The sequence below is a fragment of the Salvelinus sp. IW2-2015 genome, linkage group LG5, assembly GCF_002910315.2.
Source record: "Salvelinus sp. IW2-2015 linkage group LG5, ASM291031v2, whole genome shotgun sequence".
Taxonomy (NCBI): domain Eukaryota; kingdom Metazoa; phylum Chordata; class Actinopteri; order Salmoniformes; family Salmonidae; genus Salvelinus; species Salvelinus sp. IW2-2015.
The window spans coordinates 19,783,745-19,796,489 of NC_036844.1; the positions used below are offsets into that span (position 1 = coordinate 19,783,745).

Below are 12,745 nucleotides of genomic sequence, written 5' to 3' on the forward strand. Positions count from 1 at the left end.
TATGGGTCCTGGTCAAAAGTGGTGCCCTATATAGGAAATAGGGTGCCATTTGGGACGTATCCTGTTTTTGACTGTTCCAGCAGCAGAGCTCTGGTGGGAGGCTGGTGGTGTGAGTTTCCATGCCGACCCAGAGGATCAGTTCATTCATTAGTAATTAGTAATTGCCTAGTATTATGGCTCCTTGTATTGGCATATTTGGGGTTTGTTGTGCTCAGCGGGAGCCATATCCAAGGTGGTTTTGACTGTGTGAATATGATCTATTTGGCGGCTCCCTGCTTCTACTGCTCCCCCCAAGGCCCCTGAGTCTCTAGAAGCGATTTAGTCCAGGGAGTCTTAAGCTAGAGCGCTCTTCCTCTTTCTCCTCATACTCTCTGACCTTCATTTCTCCTCCACCCTCTCTTTCTCTTCATTCTCCCTCCTTTCCCCTTCCTCCCTCTTCTTCCATCTCCCTTCGCTCCCTGCCCTCTCTCTCTTCAGTTCTTCTCCTCCATGTTCTCTTCTCCTAATACCTATTACTTCTTCCCTTCTCTTTGCTCTCCTCCTCATTTTTCTCCTCCCTCTCTCCAACCAAACAGCCGATTTCCCGTAATAATTCTACCGCTACAAAACACCAAGTCCCTTATTCCCTAAGTTGTTAACAACAGGAGCTATTAACGTGACTCAGTCTTATGTTCCACGCTCTTTCCTTCTCTCTATTCCTTCCCTTCTTCATCCCTTCTTTTAAACGAGAGGATTTGAGGGGTACTGGCAGATTGTTTGAGTGTGAGTGGAGTCTTTTTCCCCGTTTGTCCTTGTCTCCAGGGAAGGTTCAGATTTTGAGTGATGAGATGCTGGAAGGGAGAGAGTGACTTTGTGGCAGCCCCTTGTAGTAGTCTTCAGACTATTGTTGATTTTTCAATAGTTTTTCCATTTTAATGTATATACCATTGTAATTTATCCCCCCAAAAATCAGAGACATAGCTGAAACCATACTTACAACTGGAAATACTGTATGCCTTGTGGTTCATGTAATGTAAAGTGGATTGAAAACAACTCAGTGTTAAGCTGACTATAAAGCCTGTTTCTTTCCACCTTCTCAGCTAAGGATACTGAAATGTAAACACTGTAGCTCAAGCGGGGAGTTTGGATTTATAGTGAGTGTCGGTTTACGTTTGCTCTGAGTTCTCTCTATATGCTTAGAGGTTCCGAGTTTGTTGTTGAGTGAATGAGTGGGAGGGAGGGAGAGAGAGGGGGAATGAGAGGGAGGAGGAGAGAGAGGGGGGATGAGAGGGAGGAGAGGAGAGGAGAGGGGGGGATGAGAGGGAGGGAGGGAGAGAGAGGGGGGGTGAGAGGGAGGGAGGGAGAGGAGAGGGATGAGAGACAGGGAGGGAGAGAGAGGGGGAATGAGAGGGAGGGAGAGAGAGGGGGGAGTGAGAGGGAGGGAGGGAGGAGAGAGAGGGGGGGTGAGAGGCAGGGAGGAGAGAGAGGGGGGATGAGAGAGAGGAGAGAGAGGGGGAGAAGAAGGGGTGAGAGGCAGGAGGGAGAGAGAGGGAGGGAGGGAGGGAGTGAGAGGGAGGGAGGGAGAGAGAGGGGGGTGAGAGGCAGGAGGGAGAGAGAGGGGGATGAGAGGGAGGGAGGGAGAGAGAGGGGGAGAGAGAGAGGGGGGTGAGAGCGGAGGAGGGAGAGAGAGGGAGGGAGGGAGGGAGAGAGAGGGGGGGAGTGAGAGGGAGGGGGGGATGAGAAGTGGGGAAGAGAGAGGGAGAATGGAAGAAGAAAAAAGGGATACGGTTTGTGAGAGGGAGATAGAGAACAATAGAGGTACCAATTAGAGGATGAAAGATGGAGAGCTCAAGAAAAGGTAACAGAAAGAAAGGAAGACAAAAAAGAGAGGGAGAATAAAAGAGATGTTCCGGTCGTACATCTCAGCAGAGTTGAACAAACTTCCTCAGCAACGCTTTTTTTCTAATGCCCTCTTTCATCTGCGTCCCAAATGGCACCCTATTCCCTGTATAGCGCACTGCCAGTCAAAAGTAGTGCACTACATAGGGAACAGGGTGCCACTTGGTACTCAGCTTCCCTCTTCGAGCTTCATAGGGGAAGCCTACAGTAGGCCGACTGTTGTAAAAGACAGCCTCGGGCGTCCCCGCATTCCTTGAGCATGAAAAAAAGTCAGCTGACTGCTACCAACGTAGTGCTTGGCCAGACTCTGCCATTGTAGTCTGCTTATAATATCCTGTTTCTCTTAATTCATCAACCACACTCCCACACACGTGTGTGTGCAGACACAGAGACAAACACACAAATCTGGACACACAGACTCAAAAGCATGCACATGCAAGCACACAGACATTCACTCTGGCCATATGTGAACACATTCTTGATTAATTCATTCCAATTTTGTTTTATTTGATCCCATCTATTTTCAATGTGTTTGTGTCTTGTGTTCTTTTAAACACTGCTCCAGTGAGATTGCTGATACACAGCTACAAGGTATCTATCTATCTAGCCTTTATACAGCACGATGGGGTCTCACTAAGCATTACCTTGTTGCTAACTTGTAGCTACTCCACCTAACCTCAGCCCAGCCTGAACTGAGCAGCTAGCCCCAGAGAATCTTACCTCCAAAGCAGCAGCCCTATACTGCTGATTCAAGACACTTACTGCTGTTTCTGGTAGCTTCCATCTTTTTAACACAGCGTATCTTCATGGAAAGAGGAGATACATTCTATATCTAGCTGTGTGTTCTCCATGCTATAATGAAGACAGATGTGGAGGTTGATGCTCATATGTTGACTGTACCGGACTGGTACCGATGTGTAGCCTACAGCCACCGAAGCACCATCCAGGTTGGTGCTACACTTTCGGGAGTTGATGATCGAGCCTAACCAATGGAGGAGGTGGACACGGCGAAGGTGCCTGATGAAGAACTCATGCCTGTCTATTCGACTGATGCTTCTCCGTCCCTGTACCATCAGCATTCCCTCCACTAGTATATGGTTTCTGCCCATCGCCTAAGTCAAGACCTGCTACGACTAAAACCCTAAATGTGTCATTGTTTTGTTTTAAGAGTCTCTTTGTTTTATTATTCTTACTAGTCTGTATGTCTGGACGACTGTACTGGATGAGGTCTGGGAGGAAGTTCTGTGGGGCATTGCCTCATGGCAGCGTACCAAATGGTGCCCTGTTCTCTCTATAGAGAGCACTACCTTGGATTAGAGTCCTATGGGTAACCTATATGGGCCTGGTCAAAAGTAGTGCACCATACTGTGTAGGGAATAGGGTGCCATTCGGGACACTGTCATGGTGCCACTTCTAGGGCAGCCAGGTGAATGCAGTGTGGCACAGTGGGTGTGGTGTTGTGTGTGTGTGTGTGTGTTGTGTGTGTGTGTGTGTGTTGTGTGTGTGTGTGTGTGTGTGTGTGTGTGTGTGTGTGTGTGTGTGTGTGTGTGTGTGTGTGTGTGTGTGTGTGTGTGTGTGTGTGTGTGTGTGTGTGTGTGTTGTGTACTTTGTATTGTACTGTATGGATCGCCATCACTGTGCATGTGAATTTAAGTGATGTGTCTGGCTGTGTTTGCAGCCACTGTGATGCTGATTCTGATCTGAGAAGTTTTTCTTATTTGTATTTTCTTCCCTGCTCCAGTTGTGTCCTATATACCCCCTTACATGCAGTATATATGTAGCTACTATGTGCATTATTATACGGGTACCAATTTCCCCTGTTGTGCATGTGTGTGTCCCGCTAGCTGCTTGTCCATTACTCGTGTGAGGCCATCGACTGCCAGGATCCGCTCATCCGCAATGCAGAGCTCAAGTGCAGCAGTCTGGCGTCTTAACGGAGCCGCTGCACCATCACCTGCAACTCTGGCACGTCCTGCAGGTCCACAGACGATGACATCATAAGACTCAGGTATACACACAGGCAGACACATGGGCCACATAGTCAGACACACGCACACCAAAATGAGACACGGATGCAAATGCACCTCAGAGCAACATTTTATAACACACACACACACACACACACACACACATATATATGTCACACACAAGCAGGCACAGATACACATACGCTCACACACATACGCACTGACACACGCAGATAGACAAACACACATGCACGTTCCGTGTAAGCAAACACACACACATCACGGCCACACACACATATCTATGTTTAGTCTTTCTACGCTGCACCATCACCTGCAACAATATCTATGTTTAGTCTTTCTACGCTGCACCATCACCTGCAACAAATTCTATGCTAGTCTTCTACGCTGCACCAAATCACTGCAACAATATCTATGTTTAGTCTTTCTACGCTGCACCATCACCTGCAACAATATCTATGTTTAGTCTTTCTACGCTGCACCATCACCTGCAACAATAGCTATGTATTTCTGCTTCACTGGGATGATGACATCACCAGGTACTCTCTGCTCACTGCGCCCCCCCTCCCTTCTTGCCTTCCCTCCCACAGCTCCTCCCTCCCTCCCCACTCACACAGTGAAGTCATCCGCACAGAGTGTTGTATGTGTCTGTGTGTTAATGGGTATGTTTGTGGTGTTTGCTGAGATGAAATACACTGCAACAAATCTGAATGTGTACTAACATCATTACTTTGCATTACGACACTGTGCAGAGGACAAAAAAAAATCCCTGTGAGACACGTATGTGTGAGCATTTCTCACGCTACTGGAGCAAGAGCTTTCAGGTTACCAAGATGTCTCAGCATCAACCCCCACATACCAGACACTCAACAGATGGGGAGCACAGACATTGACACACAAACACCAAAAACAGAAGCATGCAGGCAAGCACAAACCACCCTAAACAAACAAAGATGTTAGTTCACAGCCACGCAGTAAAACCCGTTCACTCCCACAGAGGGCTCGTAAAGACAACAGCACCAGAGCTTTATCCCCCTCCCAGGCTCTGTTAACAGACCTGCAAGCTAATCAATTAATGCTCCCTAAAACACACACACACAGAGAAAGAGAGAGAGACAGGCAGAGAGAGAGAGAGGGAGGGGGGAGACAGAGAGCGAGCCGGGGAGAGAGAGAGGAAGAGACAAGGGGCGCAGAAAGAGAGAGGGGGGGCAGAGAGCGAGCTGGGGAGAGAGAGAGGAAGAGACAGGCAGAGGGAGAGAAAGAGAGCGGGATTGTTTGTATGTGTGAGAGAGAAATAGGTAGAGGGAACACAAGAAAGAGTGAAAGAACACAAGACAGGGAAAGAGAAAGAGAGAGAGAGAAATTACATTAGTGAGGTGGAGTGACCCATATAGAAGGAGTGAATGAATGATGTTTTGTTTTGGGTCTGGATTCCAGCGTCAGTACCGGGGCCCTCCCTCCTGTTTGCTCTGGCTATTAACATAATGGAGCACCACCTCAACTGGTTTTATGTTGGTGAGGATGAACATGTGGAAGTGGTTATGTGGGGATCTGACTGGAGCAGGGGGCAAGGGGAGCATACTGTACACACACGCACGCACGCACGGCGCAACCGTCACGCACCGCACGCACGCACGCACTGCACGCACGCACGCACGCACGCACACCACACACACACACACACACACATCACACACACAACCACACACACACACACACACACACAACACACACACACACAACACACACAAGTTTTTCTTGTGTATATGTGTATGCATAGTCAGACTTATACTCTACATACACAACTCAGGAGCATCATGTCCATATGGCTAGGTGTTTGTGTGTTTCGGGTATGTCGGTTCTCTATTCACGAGCATGTCAGCACTACGCCCATATACGTATGCACCAACACACGAATGGTACGGGTCATTTCAGTTGAAAAGCATTTTGGTGTATGTAAACAAACAATTAGTGTGGCCCATTTGGGATGCAAGCTGTTCAGGTCTATTACACGATGAAATATGTTACTACCAGCTGTGAGAAATTCGCTTCATTACCATCTGACCATCAGACTTAACGGCATTACGTTTAATTGACAGGGCATGATGTTGATTAATGTGTCAATGGTAACTCGCTTAGGGATGAAGGATTGAAGGATCTACTTGAGGGAGGAGAGAGGGGGTGGGAGAGTGTGTGTAAACTACATGAGAAATCTCTATTTGAAGGCTCTTGCAGCAGGGGTAATTATTCAGGACTGGGGAGGGAGGGAGGGAATGAAAAAAGAGAGGGGGAAAAGAAAGAAAGAGCAAAAGACAACTTCAGCTCACCTCAGATGCCCCTTCCCTTGTTGTAACTTGGGGACAATACAACGACATCCTCTCTTTTTTCTTCCTTCTTTTCATCCCCCCTCTCTTCTCCTCCTCTCTCTGGTCCCTGTGCTCTAGAGGTTAAAAAGTGCAGTGTGAAGCACAATCCTATCTCCTTTCATTAGCCGATTACATTCTTGCTTCACCGGTGTCAAAGTGTTTACGGGAACTCCGCCTCTCAGATGATGCTATCACCAAAACAATATGTTGCCCCACGCCTATTTGTGTTTTTATAAAGCAATCCGTTTGTATGTCAGATGTCTCCACAGATAACCTGTGTGTGGAGAGGGGGTGGGGGGGTTGTGTGTGTGCAGGGTTGGGTAGGTTACTTTCTAAATGTAATCCGTTACAGTATTATTTGTATTAATCTTTATTTATTTGTATTTATTTATTTGTATTTATTTATTTGCACACAAGAAAAAACAAAACAATATGATAAATGTTTAAAACGTAAACAAAAATAACATGTGCAGGAGAGTTAAGGCCCCGTGCTCAGTTGGTAGAGCATGGCGCTTAAAATGCCAGGGTTGTCGGTTCAATTCCCACGGGGGACCAGTACACAAAAAAGTATGAAATTGTATTCACTCGCTACTGTATGTTGCTCTGGATAAGAGCGTCTGCTAACTGAATAAATATACATGTAAACCCAGATAGGCTTGTAGGTACCTCCCACTTTCAATGTTTATAAAACAAAACCATACAAAAAAACATAATCAGATTTTTAAGAGAGATAAACAAATGATTGGGGATTTACACAAAGATGAAGGAAAACATGGTGAGTTAGAGGGTAAAGAAGAAAAAAGAAATGCATAATCGAAATAAAAGGCTGATCGGCAGAGAAGTTATTGGGGTGAGGAGTTAAGTGGAATGTCCCTTAAAGGCCCAGTGCTTTATATCATATTGTACAACAGCTAATGAAATTAACACTATAAAAGTGTGTGTGTGTGTGTATGTGTGTGTGTGTGTGTGTGTTTGTGTGTGTGTGTGTGTGTTAGAATTATGGCCAGGAGTGTTTCCTTGTCAGGTCACATGGTCAAGGAAAAAACTCCTGGCCTGACGGCAAGAGGAACAAGAAAAACAACCACACTCTCAACTCTGTACTTGAAAGAGCCCATTTCTTCCAGGTGGTATACAATAGTATGTCTGATACTACTGGGATGTTTTGTAGGGAAACTCCAGTTACTGCTTGGAGTGACTACAATAGTCCTGTCAGAGATGCCAGCAGTACAGCTAGTTCTGTATGAGCCTAACTGCATTCTTGGTAGATAGTGTTATACTATATGTATGGTCAGCCTGGGTAAGGTGAGGTAGGGTGAGAAGAAAGGGGATGGGACTGTATGTCTGTCTGTCTGGCTTGAATTAGGCCTAGTAGCCAGGGGTTGTTAAACCAACTCTGGAGGAGAGAGAGGCAACTGTAAAGATTTTAAAGAAGGAAACTCCAAACACACAAACTGTATACACACTTGAGCATACACTGTCGTAAACACACACACACACACACACTTGAGAGCACACACGCACACACACAGAAACACACTTGGATGTGCCAACACCAGCCATTAGTCATAGTATTATTGTGTAGAGGCTTTTGTCAGAGTGTTCCAATATTCATTGATTGATTATTCGAATTCCATCTTGTTCTGCACTCTGTCATATGTGATGCATATGATATTTTTACAAATGTGAAAATAACTGATTTATATCAACGAAACATTATACTTTTTTGGTGTATCATATAATAGAATCAAGATGTAAGATGGAAACATATGCAAGGGGGAAACTATGAAACAACAGATCCATAACTTTAACACAGCCCAGCTTGTGAGCTTTAAACCTTGGTCACACTAAAAATAAGCATGTATACAGTGCCTTCGGAAAATATTCAGACCCCTTGACTTTTTCCACATTTGTTACATTACTGCCTTATTCTAAAATGGATTAAATAAAACAATTTCCTCAGCAATCTACACACAATACCCCATAATGACAACGCAAAAAGAGTTAAAAAAAATAAAAAAAGGCAAATGTATTAAAACAAAAAACAGAAATATCTTTACATAAGTATTCAGACCCTTTGCTATGAGACTCGAAATTGAGCTCAGGTGCATCATGTTTTCATTGATCATTCTTGAGATGTTTCTACAACTTGACTGGAGTCCACCTGTGGTAAATTCAATTTATTGGACATGATTTGGAAAGGCACACGCCTGTCTATATAAGGTCCCACAGTTGACAGTGCATGTCAGAACAAAAACCAAGCCATGAGGTTGAAGGAATTGTCCGTAGAGTTCCGAGACAGGATTGTGTTGAGACACAGATCTGGGGAAGGGTACCAAAAAATGTTCTACAGCATTGAAGGTCCCCAAGAACACAGTGGCCTCCATCATTCTTAAATGGAAGAAGTTTAGATCCACCAAGACTCTTCCTAGAGCTGGCCGACGGGAAAACTGAGCAGACAGGGAAGAAGGGCCTTGGTCAGGGAGGTGTCCAAGAACCCGATGGTCACTCTGACAGAGCTCCTCTTTGGAGATGGGAGAACCTTCCAGAAGGACAACCATCTCTGCAGCACTCCACCAATTAGGCCTTTATGGTAGAGTGGCCAGACGGAAGCAACTTGTCAGTAAAAGGCACATGATAGCCCGCTATGAGTTTGCCAAAAAGGTACCTAAAGACTCTCCGACCATAAGAAACAAGATTCTCTGGTCTGATGAAACCAAGATTGAACTCTTTGGCCTGAATGCCAAGCGTCACATCTGGAGGAAACCTGGCACCATCCCTACTGTGAAGCATGGTGGTGGCAGCATCATGCTGAGGGGATGTTTTTCAGCGGCAGGGACTGGGAGACTTGTCGGGATCGAGGCAAAGATGAATGGAGCAAAGTACAGAGAGATCCTAGATGAAAACCTGCTCCAGAGCGCTTAGGATCTCAGACTGGGGCGAAGGTTGACCTTCCAACAGGACAACAACCCTAAGCACACAGCCAAGAAAACACAGGAGTGGCTTCGGGACAAGTATCTTAATGTCCTTGAGTTGCCCAGCCAGAGCCCAGACATGAACCTGATCGAACATCTCTGAAAATAGCTGTGCAGCAATGCCACCCATCGATGCTGACAGAGCTTGAGGGGATCTACAGAGAAGAATGGGAGAAACTCCCCAAATACAGGTGTGCCAAGCTTGTAGCATCATACCCATGAAGACTCAAGGCTGTAATCAATGGTGCTTCAACAAAGTACTAAGTAAAGGGTCTGAAAATTGTGGTATTTCAGTCAGTGGAGGCTGGTGACTTTAACTATTTAGGAGAATGGGAGACCCACGGTATAGGCGCGGAACGCACAGAGACGAAAAAGTGTATTTCAAAAAATTGTCAAAGACTAATTATTTTAACCTAAAGCATTTAATCAAGACATTTAAAGTACAATATTATGGGGAATGGGAATGAGAGGGCTACTTACACAGTGTTGGGAAGGGATGACAGCAGTGATTGAATGATGGTATGAGGCATGAGTTGAGGTGTTCAGAGGCTTGACTTCAGTGCAGGACAGGATTGGACTGGGAAGACAAAAAACTATAAGACAACACTGTACATAGTTAGACAAAATAGCTAAGAATGAGTTAGTCCAAGCAAGGAGTAAAATCATTGATGTGTAATAATGTGATTGTTTTTGTGTATGTGATTGTGTAATGAGAGAAAATTGCTAGGGTCACTCACAGTGCTTGGAGGGGAAACATTCAATGTGCCAGTTGATGAGACGTGGCTTCACGCTAACAAGCTATACTTTTGATTCAAGTTGGTATTGAACGCCCTCACCTTTACATCCGTCTTCATGAAACTGATCTCAGGCAGAGGTCGACCCTCACTTTTAATACGTACCTTTTCTGTGTACCCCAGAGAATGAAACGGGTTCTTCAACAAAAAGTCCACATCATTCTTGGCAGCGTTGGCCATTCTACCATTCTGGCGGAGAATACTGCATACTCATGCTGGTAGCTAGCTAGCTGCTGAAGTTAGCAAAGCAAATTTAAATAAATTGCACTAAATGAACACAAAAATAAATTTCTTAAACCAAGAAAACTATAATATAATATACCTCCTCCATCTCCTGTAATTTGAAAAAAATCATTTGAATTGAATAGTATCAAAAAAATGCTCAACTCTCCCTCTAAACTCATAATCTCTATCCAACAATGTCATCAAGCCTCTCAACACATAAAACCCTCATAATGCTCTGTGGCACAATCCCAAAACAACTCACTAGGTTTGTTATCTGATCCTAATTCTCTGATTGGATAGACAACATGTCAGTTCATACTGCAAAAGCTTTGATTGGTTGGAGGACGTCCTCCGGAAGTGGTCATAATTACCATATATGTCTATGGAAGGGGGTGAGGACAGTGGCTTCTTCCTCGATAGCCAGAGGAGGACAGAAGCTAGCTGTCCTCCGGCTATACCATGGTTTGATTTGGATCTCTTTTAGTCCCCATTTGGACTAATCTTCCAAGAGTCCTTAAACATTAAAATACAATTTATAATACGAACACATTTTCACATATAACACACTATTACAAACATACATAATATACTAACATAATGACCCAATAAATACTCAATCTAAAAAATATTGATTCTTCATCTACTATAGTCCCACAACATTTCTATGTATTATATTTAAATGGTTTTAAAATAATTTTTACATGTATATATTGAAAGGTTTCTGGTTTGCTCAGTTAATTTATTCCATTTCTTTATTGCTCTAAATCGAAATCTTTTTTTGCCTATTTCTCTTTTCTGTCTGGATAACGCATAAATGGTGGACAATCTATTCCTAGTATTTACGGAATGTCTGTCTCTTACCAACTGAATACCGTTGTGAATAGAACTCGGACGTTTTAAATTATGTATATTATGAAATAAAATTAGCATGTTTTTTTCAATTATCTTGTCAATTGATGACCAACCAAGAACACTGCGCATGACTGCAACAGAAGAACCATAGCTCCACCTTAAAACAATCCTTGCTGCTTTGTTCTGTGCAATCTAATCTCTCCTAACTTCACTTGATTGTGCTACCCCAGAGAGTGCTGTTGAGGCTACTGTAGACCTTCATTGCAAAACAGTGTATTTTAATCAATTATTTGGTGACATATGAATATATTTAGTATAGTTTTATCTATAAAGGATAACTTTTTTAAGGTTTCACTATTTTTATGAAATTTCACTGAGGAAATTTCCCCTTCCTCCTCTGAAGAGCCTCCACTGATTTCAGTTGTTGTTTTTTATAAATTAGCAAACATTTATAAAAAACAGTTTTTGCTTTGTCGTTATGAGGTATTGTGTGTAGATTTATGAGGGAAAAAACGATTTAACCAATTTTAGAATATGGCTGTAACGTAACAAAATGTGGAAAAAGTCAAGGGGTCTGAATACTTTCCAAAGGCACTGTATATGTAATTCAAGTCTGGACCTGTCTGAAATCTGGACACGGTTTTATTTACCCAAATACCAGGTTGGTAAAACCATTTCTTCTTTCTGTTTAACATTTTTACTGGAAAAGACAGAATCACAAACACACTTGACACACAGACGACCCTGAGATTCCCTTTTCACTTTTGTCTCTTGATATACAATATGACCTTTTGGTGGCTTTGAGAGGAACGGTATGGTACCTACTGTGTCTGCGTGCTTTTGCTGGTGCGTCTACATGTGTGTACCTATATATGTCCAGATGCAGTCTGTCCAGCGGCTCTTTTGAATATCACTGTTCACTGAAGCGAAAGGTGCCAACATTCCTCCCAGTTGGTTTTCTGACCACACAATGCTGTGATGGGATCAAAACAAACCGTGAATACATCCTCCCAATGTGGAGTTGGAAGAAAATGTGTTTGGGATAATCCCCAGTGTACTAGTTCTGGTGAAAAGTGTCACCCTCCCTCATTCTAAATGTGTTTTGCATTAGGATGATACGACCGTTGATGGATATCATAACCTGAAATGGTTTTTCATCAGCAGTTACCTGAGCCGCTGACAAAGCCCAGTCAGTTAAGTGCGTGACATTTAAGAACTGCTTGGCTCTGTCCTGTTACAACGGCTTGTCGAGCAAGCACTAAATTGACAGATATATTTGTGTGTCGTTGCTGACTCTGTGTGAGTGTGCGGTATGTACCATACTGGGTGGGGGTGTGTATGTGTCTGTGTGTGTTTGCATGTGTGTGTGCGTGCGTGTGTGTGTGCTGCTTGCATCCATGTGTGTTGTCCCAATTTTCAATTTTTTTTCCTAACGTGTCTCCCCTCACTCCAGTCGGACTCAACAGTGACCATCACCTGTGCAGATGGAAAGTGGAATAAGCAGGTGTCGTGTGAGCCAGTAGACTGTGGCCTACCAGACAAGTACCACGTCCACCCAGCCCACTTTAACTTCCCTGAGGGAACTACTTATGGCAAGAGGAGTACCTTCCAGTGCAGGGAGCCTGCCCAGCTCGTAGGTGAGATACACTGTCTCAACACACACACACTGTCAC

At 44.2% G+C, this 12,745-nt stretch overlaps 1 pseudogene; it reads left to right on the forward strand.

Moving 5' to 3' along the window:
* The window catches only part of LOC111964529 (pappalysin-1-like), a 101,187-nt pseudogene that overhangs the window by 58,898 nt on the left and 29,544 nt on the right, over positions 1 to 12,745 (forward strand).